Consider the following 24,014-nt stretch of genomic DNA (forward strand, 5'->3'; position numbering starts at 1 on the left):
AAAAGCAGTCAGATCTGCGTTATCTAAATTCTGTCACCATTTTCTTTCAGCCTGCGTATGTCAACACCAAAACATGTGTAGTTTTGTATTTAACCTTTTTTTTTTTTTTTTAATGCGTACCGGGTATTACCCTTCTCATTCTCTGGGGTTTGGTTCTGTCCAGAAAATTTCGCATTACTCTTGCCACCTAAAATTCACCCAATTATAATCTGAGTACGCGGTGCTCTTTGAAGGTTAGCTTCTCTTAAGGAGATTTTCAATGTCAGCTTTAATATTTATGGTTTTGAACTGCCTCCCATAGAGTTTGTAACGTTCCCCATCTTGCCTAATGAGGAACTTCTCAAAGTTCCAGGAGATGTCGTTCCTGCAGACAGGGAACCAGATGATGGACTTGAGGTTGGTCATGAAGGACAGCACATCATCACTTGGGTAGGGCAGCTGCTTCTTCAGGAAGGTGAAGAGCAGGTGCTCCTTGTTCCCCATTCACATCACACTCCTCCAGCCAGGTGAAGTTGGGCTCAAATCCATTGCCTGGGCAAACGTATTTCAGGGAATGCAGTATTTCCTGATTATTGGTGTTTTCCTGGTGGCCAAACTGGTTGCAGTGAAAGCCCAGAACCTCCAGCTCCTGGGCACAGAACTCACCCTGGAGCTGGTGCATCTGGGGGTAGTCCCTGATGGTGGTGCCTCAGAGTGAAGCCATGCTTTCAATGAGTACCTCCTTGCCGCGGAACTTGGAAAATTTGAGAAGCTTGCCGAAGCCCAGCAACTACAGTTACACATGACCCAGGAAAAGGAATTCAGAGTTCTTGTGGACAATATGTTGAAATACTTAGAACTACTTGGTGGCAATCAAAAAAAGCAAATAAAATGTTAAGAACTATTTAGAAAGGAAGAGAGAATAAAACTGAGAATATCATACCTTTGTATCAATCTATGCTGCACCCTAACCTTGAGTATAACATAGTAAATAATGGCAGACAAAGACCAAAATTGTCCAGCAAGTATTTTAGGGCAGTAGTAACTGCTGCTCTGTGCAGGTTACCTCCAAGCCCTTCGTTAAGGGTAGTAGTAGCTTTGTGCACTTCTGGTCATCCCATCTCAAAAAAAAAAAAAAAAGATACAGCAGACTTGGAAAAAGCAGAGAAAAAAAGGTAACACAATGATAAAGGGGATAGAACAGCTTTCCTTATGAAGAAAGGCTAAACTGATTAGAGCTGCTCTTCTTGGAAGAGAGAGTGCTGAGAGCAGATATGATAGAAATGTATCAAATCATGAGAGGGATGGAGTGGTAAATAAAGGTTGGCCATTTATCCTTTCAAAAAAATACTAAAACAAGAGGACATTCCATGAAACTAACAATAAGCAGATTTAAACAAATCAGAAAAAATAAATTTTCACTCACTGCTCAATCAAGCTGTGGAATCTAATGGCATAGGATATGGTCAAACTCAGTAGCACTGCAGGGTTTAAGAGAGGTTTGGACAAGTTCCTAGAGAAAAAGTCCATAAACAGTGTTTTAAATTTTACCAGATTTTTTATTTTTAAAGTATGTTTTATTTGATTAGGAATGTTTCTCTCTAACCTGCCAAGAATGCAGGATTGTGTGGGATAGAAATGTATTAAATAAATAAATAGCCAGGTAGACTTGGGAAATCCATCGCTTACACCTGGGTGTGACCAACAAGAAACAGATCCACTTTTTGAGACAAGGTGGATGCTTGTGAACTGGCCGCCATCAGAGACAGGATGCTTGGTCTGACCCAGCATGTTCTTATTTTCTTAGCTTAACACACTTAGAAAAAGTGTGTGTACCATAAAACATCAATCCATAAGTATTTCTCTAAAGGTAAGAATAAGTGATCCTATTTAAAGAAAATAACCAAAATTATTTTTCTTAGATTTCACATCAACCTACAGAGCTACAATAAGTAACACTGAGGCTTTCTTTCAGTCACCTCTGCTTTCTATTTGCCCCACTGGAAACATTCCCAGAAAAAAAAAACACACACACACACCCACCAAGGACTCGATGGAGACCTTTCACCTGAGCACACATCACATCATGCTTCACCTGAAAAGCCTGACTGAGGCAATCAGATTGGCCATTTTGGGTTTCTCTGATAAAAAGTCCTGATGTGCGACTGGCTAAAATATCTGAATCAGTTCTTAAGAGATCTGCATGGATTTTGTCTTGGATGTTTCAAGTTAAAAGGAAAATGGATTCAAACATGTGCAACTGTACAGGAAACAGTGCAGCATAGAGAACCTAATTTGAAAATTGTAAACACTACATAATTACGATAATAGGTCTGAAAACTGCTTATTATGTGGTGTTCCATTATAAAATGTAGGATGTATCATTTGATTCTTACTAAGAGCAGGATACAAAAAGGTTTGAGCTAAATTTTGTATTGCCTAGGTCATTTCTAATGATTTTGGCTCCCTCTTCTGGTGAAAGGCATGAATCTAACACACCGACTTTGAAACAGGAAAAAAAAAAGCAATAAATTTCTCTTTGTAAGCCAAACCAAACACTAACCTTTCCTGTTCAAATAGCAGGTAGCATGAAGCAAATAACAATAACAAATAACAGTGCTTATGAAGCAAGTACAAGAGCTATCAAAATTATCACTTGTGAAATACAAACAGGAGTTACCAAAATGATCACAGGGTCCAAACACAGTAATATAGTAATGACGGCAGAAAAGGGCCAAAACGTCCATCCAGTCTGCCAAGCAAGCGACTTATGGCAGTAACTGCTGGTCTGTGCAGATATCCCCCCAAGCCTTATGACAACCCATAAAATAAATTAGTTACTAGGGATTTCGTTTTAGTGCACGCTAACGGGGTTAGCACGCACTAACATTTTTCCGTTAGCGTGCACCAAACCCGAAAACCAATTTTTCCCGAAATTTTCTTCGGGTTTCGGGCTCCCCGAATGCACATCCCTATTAGTTATCAATATTTTTACTGGGTGATGACATTCTGCTTGACATGCTTTGTTTATGGACTTGGCTATAGAAGCAGTCTTCTGCCTCAATAGGAGTGTGCTGCAGACTATTCAGTGGTCAGGTAATCCATATGAAGGTTAACACATGGATATCTACAAATTGTATTCAGCAATTTTTAATGTGACGTATTTAACCGAATGCAGTGACATTTAAATGTCCTCTGTTCCCCGACACGGGTCCGTGTTTCGCCATGGCTTCATCAGGAGGAACAATGCATGTTGCATTAAAATCATCATGGCTCATTGGTACTTTTAATGCATGCTATCATGAAGACATGAACATGGAAGTAGATAGCAAGAAAAGAAAACGTAAGGGTTTGATATTTAAAGAAAGAGTTGACATATGCCAACTGCCTTGTACTAGCTGACTTTCAAAACCTTGAATTTTTGCACTTTCAAGATAATTCTTACAGATGCTACTGGTCTTTCACTATTACTCAGCCAAAGTACTATAGTACGATACTGTATAATCAAAACAGCAACATATTTACATTTACAATCATAAAAAATTAAAAGTTCCAATGTGATACAGGGGCACACTAACTCCATATAAACACGCCTGGTTTCTGGTCCTACAAAATAAGGCACCAGAGATTATAAAAACAAAATTCCAAGTGACTGTTCTCTATAAAAGGGTCTGCAACAGTATCATCTTTCAATATGTAATTCAATGGCATATAGAATTATACGTCAATAAAAATGTGGAATTATGAGATCCAAAGAAATGTACATGAATTTCTACAAAGGAGTTATAAGAATATACATAGCTTATATTGCAGGGAAAATTAAGTGGGGCATAAATAGTGGCAAAATTAATACTGATAGCTTCTAATTTTTAAATGATTCTATTCTATGAACCTTGTTATAAAGACAAACACCATTTGACAAGTTACTTTGCTGTATTACAAATGAGATGCTAAAGTGTTGTACAGTGTACCCTCATACATGCTTAACCCCAAATATCTGGATAAACAATTAGTATTCCAAACCTGGAAATGTTAGCAGATATTTTCCAGTATTTGAATCATTAAAAATTATACTTTGATGTCACAAGAGAAGAATCACTGGGCCTGATTTATAGAAGTTTGTTTTTTGTTTTTTTTTTTCACGGGCACAAAATAAGAAAACCCCTTTATAAACCAAAACCATTCAGAGCTACAAAAGACCACATGGATATAGCCTCTTGAGGCTCATTCTTTTTAACACTTCATTCACCATTAAATAACATCTGTTTTCAAATGACCTCCATTGCATCTGCGATGGCAATCTTGCCAATCAGGAGCTTCCAAGCTGGAGATAGCGCACCATGCTGCCATGCGGAAGGCCAAAGGGCTTTTTAAATGGCCAGGTTGGCAGCCCTGAAACATAATATTAGCATGCAAAGCATCAAGAGTTTCTACTGGCAAAAGAAGGGCACCAACACAAATTTCTATGAGCTATGTGGCAGAATTAACAAAAACGGAAGAGGATAACCCATGCCCTGTTTTAACAATCAAATGGTAAATGCCATAACTAGGAGGTGAGAGAGAAGGATAGGCAGAGGCTAAATAGGAGGGGGCAGTGAAAAATTAGCACTCGGACAGTTTTGCCACTCTAAAGCTAAACACAAAGTATTGAAAAAGCACATCTAAAAGTTATCTGCTGAAATATTGTTTTACATTCAGTTACATATTTATAAAATCAGCAACGGAATCTGCTTAAATTTACCAAAAGTAAATAGAAGCAACCAGAAAAATACTCCGATTAACCAAAAAGCTGGCATCTTTCATCATATCAACCTTGTTTGTTTTTTTTCAATTATTTTTATATAAAACACAACATGTAAGAGCAAGATCACATTCATCCTCTTCAGAGGAGTCTGTTGCTCCTTAATGAAGAACCAATACACCACCTGAATTATCTGCAAGTCTTAACTAGGGCTTTAATTTCTCCAAAGAGGGCTTTAAATTAATTAGTGACTTACTGCAGTAATAAAGAATCACACACATTCCTAAATCAATCTAATGTTGGAAGACAATGGAAAGGGGAAAGGCTGGTCAGCTGGGACCTCACATTCAGTTAACGTGATATGAGCTGAACAAAAGGGTGCAGGTGTGAAATGGATGAATGCAGGGGAGAAGCCATGATAATCATTTTGGAGCACTTAAATGCACAGTAGGAAACATGGCAAATCAAAGCCCCAGGCCCACCCTAAGTGAAACCCATGCTGACATGAAAGACAATATCATAACACTTTAACCTTCATAAATAGATTGTTCGAGTGGCATGATTTATTTTGAATAGGTCACAGGGCAAATGTTAAAAGAAAGATTTATAGACCTAACGCACTTAGCTGAAGATGAAGAATTAGAATATAAATATGCAGTCGTGCATGTGCTATGTATATCTAAACAAGTGAACAAAGGAAGGGTGCACAAAGTAGAGTTTCAAACTTCGGTCTGTAGAACGATGGTCTTAGAATCAATACCAAGTTCACTTTTAGTTTCTTCTGTTTAAAGGTTCTGGTTTCAGTATCCTGCATATCAAGACAGTCAAGACAAGTTTTACACTGTACTGTGCCCCATTTGTTCTAGAGAGCATGGCTTATGCACAATTTGTAAAGACCCAAACTCTGGATAATGCCAGATCACAGAATCATTGAACGAACATCATACATAGTGACAGATACTCAAAGCTCACAAGAGGTTCAGACTCTGTACAGTAAATGGAGAAATAAAAGCTCACAAGTTGAGGACAATACCTTTTTACTGAACTAACCTAACAACTCTTCCAACTACTTTTTGCCAGCAATTATCCCTTCATCAGATCAGTGCAAAATGTAGACTGACATGGCAACCATTTTGCTTTCTGGATACTAAATGGATGTTAAAGTTTGGTATTCTTCTTTTCCTCTTTATCAATGCAGATTAGGATTTTTTTTTTAATTTATACAGCAGCAATATCTTAAACTATTACATTCTATATTTCTGATGCTTTATGTAAAAAAAGTATTCATTTCTTTAAAACTCTTGAAATTAACTCACATTTCTAATTTACATAATCCTAACAACATTGTTGCTTTATTCCACGAACGAAGAAGAGTACCAAATACAATGCTCTTATGGTGGGAACTGCTACCAGGATGCGATAGAATAAAACATGAACGCACAGCGGAAGATACTTAGAAGAGAAGCTCTTGAATGAGTAACCCGGCAGAAACCTCTTCAACCACAATTCACAGGAATTCCTCAATGCTACAGAAGCATTTAAGCTTCCGTGGAGAAGTTGCAATTGTGTTACCCATTTCTGCATTTGCGCTTTCTTTTTAAATGTAATGTGCAAACATTCAAAAAGAGGACACATTCGAATGGCTTTGAAGGAAGTTTTTTTTTTTTTCAACATTGTATGTCAGTATTTTTACACTAAGAACATATAGTCATAAGGCTTGCCATAGTGCGTCAGACCAAGGGTGAATCAAGCCCAGAATCATGTTCCAATCAGTGGCCAATCCAGGTCACAAGGTACCTGGGAGGATCCTAAAGGGTTGATAGATTCCAAGCTGCTTATCCCAAGATTAAGCTGTGGATTTCTGCACCTCTATTAATTGTTAATGAACTTTTCCTCCAGGACCTTGCCCAAACCTTTTTTAAACTCAGCTATACTAATAGCTTTCACCACATCCTCTGGCAATGAATTCCAGAGCTTACTTATATACTGAGTAAAAAAATATTCTCTATTAGTTTTAAATGCATTACCCAGTAACTTCATTGTATCCCCTGATCTTTGTTTATTTGTTCCATTCCTCTCATTATTTTATAGACATCTATTACATTTCCCCTCAGCTGTCTCTTCTTCAAGCTGAAGAGTCCTAACCTCTTTAGCCTTTCTTCATAGGGGAATAGTTCTATCTCCTTTATCATCTTGGTCGCTCTTCTCGGTACCTTTTTCTAATTCTACTATATCTTTCTTGAGATGTGGTGACCAGAAATGAACACAATACTCAAGATGAAGTCGCACCATGGAGAATTCAAAGACATTATATTCTCTGTTTTATTCTCCATTCCTTTCCTAATAATCCCTAACATTCTATTTGCTTTCTTGGCTGCTGCTGCACACGGAGCAGAGGTTTTCAACCTATTTTCAACAATGACACCTACATCCTTTTCCTGAGTGGTGACTCCTAATGTGGAACTTTGTATTTTATACAAATTACTCTTCCGTAAGTGTATCACTTTCCACTTGTCTATTTATTTACTTATTTATTTATAACTTTTTCTATACCGAAGTTCAGGTAACAGAGTTACTTATCACTCCGGTTTACATTGCAACAGATATAAATATTAAACAATGACAACAAGTGTCTTACAGAGAACAGGGAAAGAACAACTTGGTTAACATAACTGGGAACAAGAACATTACAAACTATTAATGTGAAACAAGCCCATGGAGAGGGAGATTAGCTATTGGTGTCTACAGTCAGTGGGAGTTGAAGAGTACTTAGTAAGTTATGGGAATGCTTGACTGAATGTTGTTTCCCCATTTGCATGCCCAGTCTCCCAGTTTTGCAATGACCTCTTGCAATTTCTCATAATCTTCTTGTGATTTGACAACTTTAAATAATTTGTGTCATTGGCAAATTTGATCACCTCACTTGTTGTTCCCATTTCCAGATCATTTATCAATATATTAAAAAGCATCAGCTCCAAAACAGATCCCTGGGGCACTCCACTATTCACCTTTTACCATTGGGAAAATTTACCATTTAGCCCTACTCTCCGTTTTCCATCTTTTAACCAGTTGGCATTCCACAGTAGGATACTACCACCTATCCCATGACTTTCTAATTTCCTAAGAAATCTCTCATGAGGGACTTTGTCAAATGCTTTCTGGAAATCCAGATACACTATATCAATTGACTCACCTTTATCCATGTTTTCTTATGCCCTCAAAAAAATGTGGCAAATTTGTGAGGCAAGAATTCCCTTGGCTAAATCCATGTTGGCTTTGTCCCATTAAACTATACCAATCTACATGTTCAGCAATTTTGTTCTTTATGATAGTTTCTACCAATTTGCCTCTCACAGACGTCAGACTTGCCAGTCTCTAATTTCCTGGATCACCCCTTGATCCCTTTTTAAAAATTGGCATTACATTGGCAACCCTCCAGTCTTCAGATTCCATAGATGAAGTTACTGATAATTTACAAAATTTCCAATAGCAGGTCCGCAATTTCCTCCCTGTTCTTTCAGCACTGTGGGATGTATTCCATCTGGTCCAAGTGATTGCTATTCTTTAGTTTGCCAGTTTACCCTAGTACATCTTCCAGGTTCACTGAGAATTGTTTCAGTTCCTTTGAATCATCACCTTTGAATATCATTTCTAGCATGGGATATCTCTTACATCTTCCTCAGTGAATACTAAAGCAAAGAATTCATTTAGTCTCTCTGCTATGGATTTGTCATTTCTCTAAGTGCTCCTTTTACCCCTTGATCATCTAATGGTCCAACTGACTCCCTCACAGGCTTTTTACCTCGAATGATTCTGAAAAAGTTTTTATTATGAGTTTTTGCTTCCACAGCAAGCTTCTTTTCAAATTCTCTCTTTGCCTTCCTTATCAATGCTTTGCATCTGACTTGCCAGTACTTATGCTGTTTCCTGTTTTCTTCATTCGGATCCCTTTCCCATTTCTTGAAAGATGTTTCTAGATATCATAGTCTCTCTCACCTCACCTTTCAACCATGCTGGTAGTAGTTTAGCTTTCTTTCCACCTTTTCTAATGCATGAAATACATCTGTTCTGGGCTTTCAAGATGGTATTTTTTTTTTTTAATCATCTTTATTTTCCATTTTCAAAATATAAACCTTTCACATGAACATTTATGCAAACAATGTGTGAAACAAGCATTATTTCCCCACAATACCCCAATCCCATTCTTCAATCCCTAATCATAAGCAGTCATCTGGAGAAAAACCAACTTGACCTGACTATGTGAACACCCCTTCTAAACAACATCCATACCTGAGCAGTTGCTCCTTTCAGTTTTTTCCTAACCATTTTCCTCATTTTATCATAGTCGCCTTTTTGAAAGTTAAATACTGTCGAAGTAGTTTTCTTTTTTGCGCTCCCTCCAGTTATTTAAGTCAAATTTGATAAGGCTGTGATCACTATTGCCAAGTGGCTCCAAAACTTCTCTCTCTCACCAAATCCTGTGTTCCACTGAGGAACAACTCTAAAATAGTTTCCCCCTCATTGGTTCTTGTACCAGCTGCTCCATGAAGCAGTCATTTATTTCATCTAGGAACTTTACTTCTCTAGCATGTCCTGATGTAACATTCACCCAGTCAGTACTGGGGTAATGGAAATCACTCATTATTATTGTGCTGCTGATTTTGTTAGCTTCCCCAATTTCTTTTAGCATTTCCTTGACTGTTAGTTCATTCTGGCCAGGTGGGCGGTAAAAGTTTCAAAACTTCCCACACTGGTGTGAAATCTGCAGCTACTTTTTTACCCAAAGGACTTTAAAATACATTCTTGAACTCAAAGCAGATGCATACTTTTGCTTTGAAAATTATCCGGGGGGGGGGGGGGGGGGGGGCGCAGAGAAGAACATGCACACATTTATACCTGCCAATGTGTGCAAACCCCTCCCCGCACCTCCCCCCACCTCCCCCCTGGAACCCTTTCCCCCTACTGTGGGTAAAGACACGTAAAGAGGTCCTGCAAATGCTTTTACCCACACACACGGAAGGCAGTTTTTTAAAAGCACATTTCTGGGCTGATGCAGTAAGATGTGCATTAAAAACAGGCGCTCATATTGGAGTGCCTGTTTTCCCCTAACATGCACGCAGCCACTTCCACTGGGCACCTGATGTAGTATTTAAATGAAGGGCTGCATAAAAAAAGATGCACTAAGGTGGAATTGTGCAGCCCTAGTGTTCAAATGTATCGAGCCCCCACAATTGCAATGGGCACTCAATACGACCATCTGTTTTTATCCCGCTTCTTCTGGTTGATTTTACTGAGATTGCTGAAGACGCCCATAGCTTAGTATTCCTTGCTATGAGAGTCTAAAATAAGCGTATTGAAGAATTTTAATTTACTTCTACATCAAGCCAATATACATTTATTTTTCAACCCCGCAAACAGTAAATTTAAGTGTCACAATGATACTAAGTAGGAGGAACTACAGAAGACCATATCTTGCAATGTCTCATGAGCCCATGACTCACAGATTGCTTTTACGCCACCTCCAGGGCTGGAGTTAAATTTACCGTGTTAAAAAGTGTGCATAGGGCACCCAGCGATTTTCTGCATTGGGGGTAATGGCTAATAACCTCATGTACATGGACTTTACATGTGATGGGCACTAGCAACTACACATTTGTTTGGGATGTGTTTGGACTTGCTAATCTCCTTATTGCATCGGATGCTAGTCTAGCGTGCCAAGACGCACATCCAAACTCATGTAAACACGTGTGCTAGACTGGGCACACTTCATGGCATCGGCCCCTGTGGGGGTAAAACTCGGCTTTACCTGCAGAAATGGCTTTGAAAAATATCCTTATGGAGGTCGGTTTCTAAGTGTGAGGAGAGGCCTATAAAGCGTGCATATAACTTGTACATGCAGGCTTAAGCTTGCTTTGAAAATGCAGACTAATGCGCATACAGTTGACTCTGAAAATGTATGGGTAACTGGGCTGGCATGCATATAGATAAACCCATGTAAAACTTACACCCCCTCCTCAGAAGTCGTAAGTTTTAAATAAAAAAGTAGGGTTCAAATCCCACTGCTGCTCCTTGTGCTGGATCCCAAGTCGGGGATGGGTGCACCCACGCACCTGTCCCGGTCGGCGCAATTTTCCAATCCGATCCCGTACCTTACCCCCAATCACATGGCTGAGGCAAGGTCAGGTCTGTGCCATTCTGGAAAATGGCACTGACTGGGATGGGTGCAAGGGTTCATCTGCCCCCAACGCAGGATCCAGAATAAGGTACGGGGTGCTCTAGAGGGGGAGTGGAGGATGTTTGCCTGGAGCCTTCAGGGGGCCAGGAGTAAGACTTCGGGGGAGCTGTGATGTGCATATTTGCCCTTATTTTTCATTTTTAGGGAGGCAGAGCCACTGGTAGAAGCACCCTCAGGCTGAAACAGGGATGAGCACTGACCACCCTCAACCTCTCCATTTGGCCTTTTTTTTTTTTTTTTTTTTTTTTTTTTTTAATGGCCTCTTTAAATGTGCAGCAGGAGCCATAGGACCTGGTTAAGGCCCCAGGCCGCCCGCCGAACATCTAATGCTTCCCTAGGAGGTGTTATTTTATCATGGCTGACCACCTTCTTAGTCGACCATGATAAAATATTAGCATCAAATTGCTTAATGACCTTCTTTGCATACATTTGCATTATTTGTCCTGCAAATCGCATGCAAGAAAAGATCATTGTAGTGGGGGGAGGGTATCTGGGCAAGGAGATGCAAAATATTGAGCAATATACACGATACAATGCACATTAGAGTCCTAATGCAGCTTGAATAATGACACAGACTGTGAGCCCTCTGGGGTCAGGGAAATACCTATAGTACCTGAATGTAATTCACTTTCAAGTGCCGAAAAGAGGAATACAAATCAAATCAAATAAATAAAATATTATATAAATTCCAACTCTATACCACACCCCCAGAATGTCTCTTTGCAGTTTTCATAAAACAAGGTTAAGCACGCACTTGTAAGTGCACAGAGCCTCGGACTATTTTGTAAGAGCCATTTACACACACATAACTGGGTTATACAAATAAATGGCTTTGAAAATCAATGCCCCCTTAATATACAAAATAAAAATGTTTTTAATTCACCTGCAATAAGGGCCATGATTTAAAAAAAAAAAAAAAAAAAAAAAAAAAAAAAGTTTTATCCAGCACACAAAATCACGCCCTTGCTCCCCATCCATAACCACTCAAAATACAATCTTATTTGTGTAAGTCTGGAATATATCTAAGTCAAAATTGTATAAACCCATTTTAGATTTTTAAAAAAAAATATATATATATATTTGGAAATTAATTACCACCAGCATCCTCAGCCCCAGACAATGCAAGGATAGGAACACTCAACTTGGAAGATCAAAGCAGGCAATCTCCACCTAGTAATGCACAGCACTTCCACTAAGCCATTAGTCCAGCCCTCAGTGACTTAATTCTAGGCAGTTTTTTTCCAACAAAGTAAACAGGCAGCACTAGAAATAACTATATTTATTCTACTATACTTAAAGTGTACTATAGTTGTAATTTACTAAAATAAAATAAAAATGTGACATTCTGGGTTCAGGAAGGAGCTACTGAGTGTGGCTGCTCACCAAGGGCCATCACTGCAATGACTGATATACACAGGAAGCAGGAGGGGAGGAAGGGATGTGTTACATGGCAGGAACATTCAAGGAGGTTGTGAACTCAGGCTCATCATTCTGTAGCCCAGGATAAACTAGTTCTGACCAACATGGACCTCCTCGGCACTCTCAGATATATTAGTCATTCCTTCCCCTCCCCCATGGACACAAAATGAGGAAAAAAAAAATGCTTTGGTACATCAATGGAAATCAAAAAACGAGCCACAAGACTTTATCAACTGCTGCATACCACAGTTATAATCTATGATATCTATTTGTTTAACTGTTGGTTTTCTTGCTGGTTTCAGAATGAACCAGTTGTCAACTATAAGGGCAATTATAGCCAAATCACGTTCGTCAGTTGCATCTGACCAAGTGGACTCTGCCTTCGAAAGCTCATAATAAATTAGTCAGTCTATAAGGTACTACCCACCTCCTTTTTTGCAACACCAGACTAACACGGCCATCCTGCTGAAGATCTGAACCAAATGCTGTAATTTAATTCAAATATTCTTTAACGAAAGAAATAACTTAAAAAAAAAAAAAACCCAAAAAAACAAAACAAAAGGCAGGTTTGTTTTGGTTTTAAGTTAATTCCCTCCTCCCTCCACCATGCAAAAAGCTCAAGAATGGAAAAAGGGTCCCATGAAAAATGATGTAACTTGTTTATTCAGTGATCAAAGATATAAACAAATACATTATAAAATCTGATATACCTAAGAAGTTGACCAGCCCAAAGCACAAAAACTACTTATGAGCATTTTTTTTTTTTTTTTTTTTAGCAAATTAAATGAACTTTCAACAGAAGATTTAGTAAAACCTTGGGGGAAAAAAAGAGAGACTTCAAGAGTTATTGATCAGATTGCTTCTATTAAGGAATTAGCTGTGAGGACAGATGGGAATTCTTTGTGGTTTTTCTGTGACTTACAGTATATGTTGCAAAAACTGAAAAAGTAACCATTGGAGAGAAAGCAGAGGAAATCTAACTCTAGTCTGGACTAATTAGCATGCCAGGAAATCACTTTGTATTCTACTGAAGAAAAAAAAAAAAGCATTATTCTCCAGAGCAGTGGTTCTCAACAGGTGTGACAAGACACACTAGTGTGTCACGAGGTCACAGACCCAGCAGAAAGCTGCTCTTTCCTCCTCCAGTCTGGACAGGGGTTGGCTGATTTCTCCTTTATTGGGTATGACAGGAAGCTGCTCTTGCTTCCTTCTGCTCTTCCTGACCCTGTGGGAGGTTATTCCCTTCTCTTTCACCCAGATCAGTGTGAGATATCACCAGCTCCTGTTCATATGGGTCCGGCAGGACACGAATTTTATCTTCCTCTGCCAGGCCTGGTAGTGAGGCTACTGATGATCTCTTCACCCCATGGGGCCTAGATATGAAAATAGGAGCGTAAGGGAGAAAGGTGCATGCTCTGTAGATCCACTGCCTCATCTTCCTCCTCTCAATGCTTCTTGCTCTCATCTGCTGCTGGTAAAATGCTGCTTAAATTTCTTTGCAAATGTGTTATTAAATTCCATAATAATTCTTGTGTGTTTTATATACCTGAGCAATTATCTACTTTTCTAGCAGACAAAACTCCCTCTGTTCTTGTTCCTAACCCATGATTAGATGAGTAATCGTAAAATGTTTGCAACTTCTACAATATATTGTATTATTCACTCTGTGTAGTCAGATCATTTTTCCTTAAACTTTGATATTAAGGTTGTGATTGGAATCCTTCCCCCTCTAATGTGGACTTGGTTTAGCAGGGATAAGATTAAGGCCAGATAGGTGAATTATTTTCCTTTATTGTTAATTTCATGATTCCTGCTGTTACATATTCAAGTTATTATTTCTTGAATGTAAATTGTATAATACATAAATAAAAATTAAAAAAAAAAAGTGGGAGGGAGAATCTGGATTGGACTGAAGGCTTTTGCTGGCTGGGAACCAGTAGAATGAAGAAATATGCTGGGCAGGAAGGCCTTGGGAGATAGGACACCAGGAGTCTGCTGGGTAGAAAGGGGTGGGGGAAAGGAGGTTGGGGTTGCTGGGTAGGGAGAGGTGAAGGAAGGAGGGGCTGGGGGCTGCTGGGATCGGAGGAGAGATGGAAGTGGAGGGAGAAATGGAGATGCGGGGCCTTTTGGGTTAGGGGAGAAGGAAGGTCAGGGGATGCTGAACAGGAAGGGTTGGGAAAGAAGTGGTCAGAGATATGCTGGGTAGGAAAGGAGAGAGGGAAGGGCAGGGAGAGTTGAGCAGGGGAGAGAGGCAGCACAGGGAAGAGGATGCAGGGGTGGGGGTGTCGGAAATGCTGGACAAGGATATGAGCATGTGAAGGACGATTGAGTAGCTGGGAGAAGTGAGGGGTGATGGGGCCATGGAGGGGAGTGACGGGATACAAGAGTTGAGAATATGCATTTCTTCTATCTTTGAACTTTGCTTAGGGGTAGATTTTAAAAACCTGGGACGCGTGTAAGTGCCGGGAGTGGACCGGGAGGGAACTGGGGAAGGCCCAGATGCGTCACCAAGTGAATTTGCTAAATTATACCCCCTTGCACGCGCTGACCAGGAATTTTATAACATGCGTGTGCCAGCGCGCGCATGTTATAAAATTGCATGTTCATGTGTGCGTGTCGGGTAGCGCGAGCACATGGATGCACGCACATTTTTTTTTTTTTTTTTTTAAATCTACCTCTTGGTGTAGAAGGAAATATATTTCTTTTTCTAGTTCTCCAGTTTTGCACTGCATGCAGAAGGCCTTAGTGTTTTCATTCCAGCTTTTGTTTCCACATTTGTAATTTGTGGTATTTTAATCTAGATTAGATGAAAGGTCTGTCTGTATTTTGTGTGTGTATGACTGTCATGAGATAATTTACTAGCATGTAGGGATTTGTGTAAGTCTTATTTGTTGTATTTTCTCAATATGATATTGCACTGGTGGTGAACTGCTGCCTTTTTATGGGTAGGGCTATTGCTGTTTCATTTCCTGGAGTTAGTGCTGCTTCAGTATGGCAGGTTTAATAAACATGCACAGAGTGGGGTTTGTTTGTTTTTTCCAGGTTTTGTATTATTTTACAATGTACCAGGTAGGAGGAGTTTGTGTTGCTTTTATTGAGATGTCACCAGAATCAGAATATCGTTTTGTATGGCGAGTTGTACAGGGAAATGTCTTATTTCTGCTCTGCACTCATTGTTAGGAAGCGGGAGATTCCTGTGGATGCAGAGTATGTGTTTATATTTAGTCAGATGATGGTCATGTGTTGTGAGCATCATCTCTCAGGTGTATCCTGATAGAAAAAAGGTTGAGAACCATTGCTCCAGAGGATCATCAAGGCCAATAACCCAAACAGAGAGTTGTTTTTGATTGTCAATTATTTTTTTTCCTCCAACCCAGCACTATTAGTTCAGGATCATTACCATAGTCTACCTGTGAAATGAAGTAATTACTTCACTGGGAAAGTCTATAAGATTAGAAATCAGATTGACCAAGCTACCCTCCACCATCCCATGACTCTGGTCCTATGAGCTCTCCATTACCAGACAAAGCTTTTCAGGGGATTTGACCAAATTTAAAGCTTTGTCTATTGAAAATTTAAAAGGAATATTGGGTAAGATCAAGTTTCCCACTTGTCCACTGGACCCAGGTCCAATATGGCTGATAAAGGAATGGCAAGAGAATTTATTGGATTCATCACTTGAAACCTATAACTCCTGAGTTTTTTTTTCTTCTGCTTTAAAAAGGTTGCATTGAACCACCCTCTTTTTTTTTTTTTAAGTCTAGTTTAGATCTTAATAAATGTGCTAACTTATTTAATAACACCTGCCTGCCTCTTTTAACTACAAAAGCCCTAAACCATCCTGCGTCAAATTTATCACTACTTTCAAAACTTACATTGTGGACATGGCCTTTCAGGGATAGTCTGTCCCCAGCTTATGCTGTGGACATCAACCGGGGAGCTACTATGCCAGGGTTCAAGTTCAGTGATGAGGGAGAAGCTAACTTCCTGGGCTCCCCTGGTATAGTCAAAGTCACTCTTAGGCCTGACGGTTCATGCTCCAATGGGATGAGGTCCCAAAATTTGAGTAAAGAGGAAACAAGTAGCAAAAGGGTTAAGTACCAATCGCTCCAATGTCCATCCATTCAACCAGGGCATTATAGAAATTAATCAAACTAGGTCCTGGTGGTATAAAAAAAATTTAAAAACTTTAATTTAAATGGAAAATTAGTATCCAAGTCAAAATGGAGAACATTAGGAACAGCATCAAAAATATTAAAATGAGAAAAAAAACAAAACAGTTTCTTCCTCCATCTTAAGGTTCCTTGCTGGTCTCCTTCCTCCTGTACCACCATCCATGCAACAGAAATCCTGCCCTCAAAGGGTGGGCTAACTGGAGTTAGCATGCACTGGTCAAAAAGGTGGAAAAAGATCCCCAGGCCTAAAAATATTAACAGGGTTCCAATGTCAAAAACAAACTGTAATGCAACAATCCATAAACTGCTATAATCAATAAGGAATAGCCATTGCTTGTTGCCTGCATCAGTAACATGGGATCTATTTAATGTTTGGGTACTTGCCAGGTAGTTGTGACTTGGATTGGCCATCATTGGTCACAGGATACTGGGCTTGATGGCCAATCCCTTGGTCTGATCCAGTATGGCATATCATATGTTCTTAACCTTCAGGTTTCTCGAGTTCTCTGGTCAAGAGTGCCAAAATTCTTCTCACCCTTTCTTCTCAGATTGCTTAGGCAAAAAAGATCAAAATATCTAAACACACCTTCTCCTTCCTCCAGCTCCCCAACTGCAGATCAAGAGCCCCCAGGGGTGAGGCAATGACTCAAACAGCCAAACTCCTACTCCTTTGCTTGAGATCCAGGGATGATCTCCAGCTTCTTTCCTTCTCATCAGCTACTAACCCTCTCTATATCTCCTTCTCAATGATTCACTGAGCATGCTCCAGTGGACTATACCCCCCAATGAAGGCATTCCTTCAGAAAGGTGGCATCATGGCAAGGGGAAGAATCCCCAATATCAAAAATCCCCTCACACTGCCTATGATGGTAAACTTACTTGGGAACAAATGTTAGTGACTAGCAAAGTCCCATCACATAGATAAGAAAGTATGTTAAATTTGATTCAGTATTTAGAGTGAGTATCAACTGCATTAATTCTCTTAGATCTAAGTGTCACTTTTGACGCTATTGACCAAACCTTCCTTCTTTAATGCCTGTTTTTGGTTTAGCACTAAACAAACCAAAATTGTCTATACACTAGGATAACCAGCGTACATGTTTTCGTACACCTATGTTTTAGACTCTATAACTGAAAGAAAAAAACATAATTTTCATGTAAAAACTGATGCTCTGTAATAAGTACAGACAAAAGTTAATTACATTTTGCTGATACAGTAGTTTCTTTACTGTTTACAATTTTCAATAACATTGTAGTATTTTGGATAGCTGACAGTAAATATAAACAAATTGAACATAAAACAAAACTAGATGCAAAACATCCTTAAAAACAGAACTCAAAAGATCAACTGTACATGTACAGTAAAAACAAAAATGTACTGGGCGTGGCAACACCCTAGAACTACCATGAGCATGTTTTCGTGCACCTATGGTTTAGCTTTATAATTGAAAGAATATTTTTGTAAAAATTGACGCTTTATAAATAGTACAGACAAGCATTTCATCAAATTATTTCAAAGTTTTGACAGTACAATCTGTGATAACAGTGGTTTCTCTTTACTGACCACATGCTTGAAAATGGGCAAAAAAAAAAACCCCCAGTGAATTTGGAGGTTGATAAAGTGGCTCAAAAACAAATGACAATAAAAAAAAGTGATCTGTAGATGTAGCAAAGGTTCCAAGTCATGAGATGCCACAGGCTGACACTGGTTGATAACCTAATACAGTACAAGCTAATGTACAGTAAATATTACAGTACAAGCTACCGAATGTGAAAATCTGGCTCAAAACACAATGGTAATCAAAAAAGTGACCTGTATACATAGCAGAGTCTTTAAGCCATGAGATACCACAAGCAGACACTGAAAGTCAGCATAATACAGGAATATATACAGTACAAGTACATGTGCAAGAAAATGTGGTTCTAGGGTGTCAATTTTTTTAGGAAAACTGAAGAGGCAGGGGAGATGTCAAATTATCAGAAATTTAAGGTCAGCAGAAATGATTAAGAGTCAGGAAGATTCAACTTATTGCAATATATTTTTTTTTTATTTTTTTTTTTTACTGATTGTGCAAGCGTTTATAGTTTTCAAATGCACGAAAATGAGCACTCGGTGGGTCATGTGTTAGGGATTTAACTCATTTTTAAAGGATCATTATTAGCGTGTAAGGCTGGGATACTACCATTACTTTCCTTAGGTTCTAAAGCTTGGTTTCCTTCCAGGGTTTAATACATCCACCATTCATGTTTAATATATATATATATATAGCCTCTAACACATGTTAGAAAAATTGTAAACCATATATGTTATTTTGCAAATGATATATGGTTAATTCTTCCACAAACTGCGTTATTAAATCAGGGTAAAAAGGCTGTATGTGGGAAACTGGCACAAAAATAAACTCTGTTTAAATCTAAACAGAGAATCCCAAGAGGAAGCTTTAAACTCTTTACTTTTACTGAATAACATTATTATAGTAATTTAAAAAAATGTGCCTAGAGTATAGGAGTACTATGTGACAGAATACCTAGGCCCTTTCAGTACAGGTTTATTTTAATCCATGGTATATTTTATTTATAAATTATAAAATTGATCCTTCAGCTCTGGACAAACCAATTTTAGAGGGCAAGTGGTCATTTACCCACAAAAAATTAGATCCTTGAAAAGTGCCCACTCAACGTGTGCATAAAGTTACACACAGTGGCTCTACATGCATAATTTTACTTGCACTATGGAGAGACGTTCCCAGGAGCAGGGTTGGGAAGGGGTACAATAGAGGCACATAATACCTTACATCTCAAAAGCGTCTTTTCTTCTTGCAATCCTTTCAGTAGATTTCGAATGTCTTGCGTAAACTGGATTTAACATTTGTACTCCAAGCATTGATTTTTTTCCTCACCTGGTTTACTGACAGGATTTACAGTGAAATCCATTTGAAAGATTCAGTTAATTCAAAACTGTTCCATTAGGCTGCTGTTGGGCGACAAGTCCTAGAGATCATATTACTCCTGTTTTGCTTATTCTACACTGGCTATCAACATTTGGGCAGGTACAATTTAAAAGCCTACTATGGCATTAAAGGCTCTCTTCAGGGAGTGGTCCTGTATACCTTCATTCTCAGTTATCGCTTTATGCATCTCCCAGTCAGTTGCATCCTGCTCACAGTACATTGCCATTGCCCACACTACAAAAGACACCTTTTCTTTCCAACTACCAATACTGTTAAATGTGGAGGACACACTAACAACTCATATTCAGTTTAAAAAGATAACTAAAACATGGCTTTCCATTCAGGCCTTTGGAGAATAATTATTCTGATTATATTAGTTGTAGTGGGCTGTTTATCAAAGATCTTTGTGACAATTACCCTTCTTAGAATTATTTTTTACTATTTAGGTCTGAACCTTAGGACAAAGGGCTTTTAGGTATAGTTCTAATTAAATTCCTATAGCAACACTTCAGGAAAGGTTACTGATTCACAATTATATAAAATATAAATTTTACAATTATTTAAAAAATATATTTGACAGAATACCTAGTATAGTATATGTTTATTTTAATCCATGATATCTTTTATTTATATTTTACATTTATAAAGTCACCCTTCAGCGAGGGCTCTAGGCAAACGCGTCCAATTTTAGAGAGCAATTTTCAAAAGCCAATTCCATTAATAAATGGCCATTTACCCACAGAAATAGCGTCCTTGAAAAGTGCCCACCCAACATGTGGATAAGGTTATACACGCACTGGCACTATATACATAATTTTACTTGCACTATAGAGAGGTGTTCCCAGGGGGTGAGGTTGGAAAGGGGTTTGCAAGTACACGAGGCTTTTAAATGGGAAAGTACATGCACAAAAAAATGGGTGCAAATTTCTGCACACATAGGGGTACGTTTTATAAATCTACGCCCGCGCATACTTTTGTTTGCACACCAGGCGCGAACAAAAGTATGCGGGATTTTATAAGATACACGCACATTTGTGCACCTTGAGCGCACCAAGCCCTGAGCGTGCTGCCCGTTCCCTCAGAGGACGCTCCGAAATTGGAGCGGCCTCGGAGGGAACTTTTCTTCCACCCCCCCGCACCTTGCCCTCCCTTCCCCTACCTAACCCACCCCCCCCCACACACACACACACACACACACACCTGTGTTTTTAAAAGTTACACCTGCCAGAAGCAGGCGTAACTCGTGCGGGCCAGCAGGCTGCTGGTGCGCGATTCCCCGGCCCGGGACCCGTTTTGGAGGCCTCTGCCATGCCCCCGAAATGCCCACGGCACCACGCCCCCGCCCCCCCCCCCAGAACGCCCTGAATGACGCGTCGGCCCCGACACGCCCCACCAGCGAAGCCCCGGGACTTACGCGCGTCGCCGAGCCTCTGCAAAATAGGCTCGGTGCGCGCAGGGGGGATTTTAAAAGGGTTACGCACATAAGTTATGCGCGTAACCCTTTTAAAATCCGGCCGTTATTTCCTTAGGCAATTTTCAAAAGAGGAAAAATTTCCCTTTGAAAACTGGTGCAAAGTCCTCAGGTAAAAAACAAAACAAAACAAAACAAAAACTCCATGAACTTTGCATTTGGGCAACTGGTTGGAAAGTTGCCTTCTTATTGCCTTCATTTACAAAGAGCTGTAGTTCTGGTCTTAAGAGCATAAGAAATTGCCATGCTGGGTCAGACCAAGGGTCCATCAAGCCCAGCATCCTGTTTCCAACAGAGGCCAAACCAGGCCACAAGAGCCTGGCAATTACCCAAACACTAAGAAGATCCCATGCTACTGATGCAATTAATAGCAGTGGCTATTCCCTAAATCAACTTGATTAATAGCCATTAATGGACTTCTCCTGTATTATATTTTGTATTAATATATTTAATTTTAAGTTAATTTTAAGTTAATGATGTATATATATACACCACGCCCCGCCCCAAAACGCCGCGTCATCGTGTCCCGCCCCCGACACGCCCCCTTCCAAAAACCCCGGGACCTGCGCACACCGGCGGCCTATGGAAAATAGGCACGCCGGCGCACAAGGCCCTGCTCGCGTAAATCCGGGCGGATTTACGCGAGCAGGGCTTTTAAAATCCGCCCGTAAGTAAACTTGATTAATAGCCGTTAATGGACTTCTCCTCCAAGAACCTATCCAAACCTTTTTTGAACCCAGCTACACTAACTGCACTAACCACATCCTCTGGCAACAAATTCCAGAGCTTTATTGTGCTTTGAGTGAAAAAGAATTTTCTCCGATTAGTCTTAAATATGCTACTTACTAACTTCATGGAATGCCCCCTAGTCCTTCTATTATTCGAAAGTGTAAATAACCGAGTCACATCTACTCATTCAAGACTGCTCATGATCTTAAAGACCTCTATCAAATACCCCCTCAGCCGTCTCTTCTCCAAGCTGAACAGCCCTAACCCCTACAGCCTTTCGTCATAGGGGAACTGTTCCATCCCCTTTATCATTTTGGTTGCCCTTCTCTGTACCTTCTCCATTGCAACTACATCTTTTTTGAGATGTGGTGACCAGAATTGTACACAGTATTCAAGGTGTGGTCTCACCATGGAGCGATACAGAGGCATTATGACATTTTCCATTTTATTAACCATTCCCTTCCTAATAATTCCTAACATTCTGTTTGCTTTTTTGACTGCTGCAGCACACTGAGCCGACAATTTTAAAGTATTATCCACTATGATGCCTAGATCTTTTTCCTGGGTGGTAGCTCCTAATATGGAACCTAACATCGTGTAACTACAGCAAGGGTTATTTTTCCCTATATGCAACACCTTGCACTTGTCCACATTAAATTTCATCTGCCATTTGGATGCCCAATCTTCCTCCTGTAATGTATGTATCACTCCTGTAACAAGCTATGTTACCAACATTGATGATAACTTGTTTAACCTTCATCCTAACAACTGGGGTCCAATTGGACCCCATGCACTATTGTGTTTCTGCTATATAAACACAAGAAATTATTTTCAGCCGCCATTTTAGGAATTTGTCACGTAGCCTACAGTAAGTCTGATTGAAATGTTATTCTAAACTATTCTACTTTATTCTTCCTACAGCAGCTATTTATTATTTGGAGTCCAAAAAGACCCCAGAATTTGCGACTTTCAATTAAACAAGTTTAAAAATGTATAAATACTGATTCTTTGCATTTTCAGTCAGTAAAAATGTCTACAAGAGGGTCTTCTAGGCAGAAATATGCTCAGTATTCTACTGCAGGTGTTCTGAAAGCAATTTTTGAAGATAACGATGACTGATTTTGAAGATATTTATTTATTTATTTTATTTATTTAACAGTTTTTTATACCGACCTTCATAGTAATTAACCATATCGGATCGGTTTACATTTAACAGAGGGTATAACTGAAGGAACAATTCAGGTAAACAGAAGATAACAATAGATAGGAATAAGTCAAAGTTACAATCAACGGGAATCGAGAACTTGGAAGCTTAACATAAGCTGGAAGGAAGATAAAGGCAGGTAATAATTATAAAATATACGATAGTGAGACAGGGTTAAAGCTTGAAGGTGCTTTAACCTGGAGGTGCCAGATATAGACAGATATAGACAACTCTGATGAGGATGATCACATATCAGAGCGATCGGAACATAATGACACCGAATCAGTTTTTCAATATTGAAATAAATAAGGCATGTTCAATGACAATGATTTTCGAGGTCAATAAACAAAACTGCATGGGGTCCATTTGGATCCCAGTTGGTAAAATTGTGATGTAAAATATGTTAGTAGGATCAAGGTTAAACTGTTTTTTTATTGGGCTCAAAGTTGTGTCTGACCTGTAACTGACTGGTTCATTCTACTTTTTAAATTTTGTTCCTCGTTCTGAGGTTTTTGTAGTAGCTTGTAACAGATAACACTGAAAACTACCTTCCCTAGGTCTAACATCATAGCCGCAGGTAAAACCATGCTTTATCCCCGGAAAAGGGCCTTTCCTTTGTTCATGTCTGCAGCGCCTCTACACACGTACCTTTACCCGCCGTGAGAAGGGGCTATCCCAGGGGCAGGGTTGGGAAGGGTTTTGCACTTACGCCCGTACTTTTGAATTTAAAAAAATATATAAGTATAACTTTAAAACAGCTGCGCATGCAGCCTTAAACGCGTCTATATGGGGACACATATTTGCTATACTATTTTATAACACGTGCATATTTTACGGGCATGTTTTATAAAATATGTACAATTCTACCATGCAACATATGATTATGCACAATCATGCAATGTCTGAAACCACGTATATCAGTGGATTGAATGTGTATCCTTTACGCCCCCCCCCTTTTAAATATATATTATGGATGTGAGGCATAGTCTCAGGGCATCTGTTGGGCTGATTTCTACAGTCAGAGTGCCAATTTCATGTTATGGTTCTTAAGACTTTAAGGAGGTGGTATGCCCTCTGTACATCAATGAATTTTCTATTGCCAGACCCTTC

General features: G+C 39.4%; 1 protein-coding gene and 1 pseudogene across 1 annotated transcript in view; both read right to left on the reverse strand.

The window, feature by feature from the left end:
* Positions 1-24,014, reverse strand: part of NCKAP5 (NCK associated protein 5) — a 1,124,153-nt gene that overhangs the window by 798,550 nt on the left and 301,589 nt on the right.
* LOC115093522 lies at positions 235-676 on the reverse strand (annotated as a pseudogene).

Source organism: Rhinatrema bivittatum, chromosome 6 (genome assembly GCF_901001135.1).
Source record: "Rhinatrema bivittatum chromosome 6, aRhiBiv1.1, whole genome shotgun sequence".
In the NCBI taxonomy this organism is placed as follows: Eukaryota; Metazoa; Chordata; class Amphibia; order Gymnophiona; family Rhinatrematidae; genus Rhinatrema; species Rhinatrema bivittatum.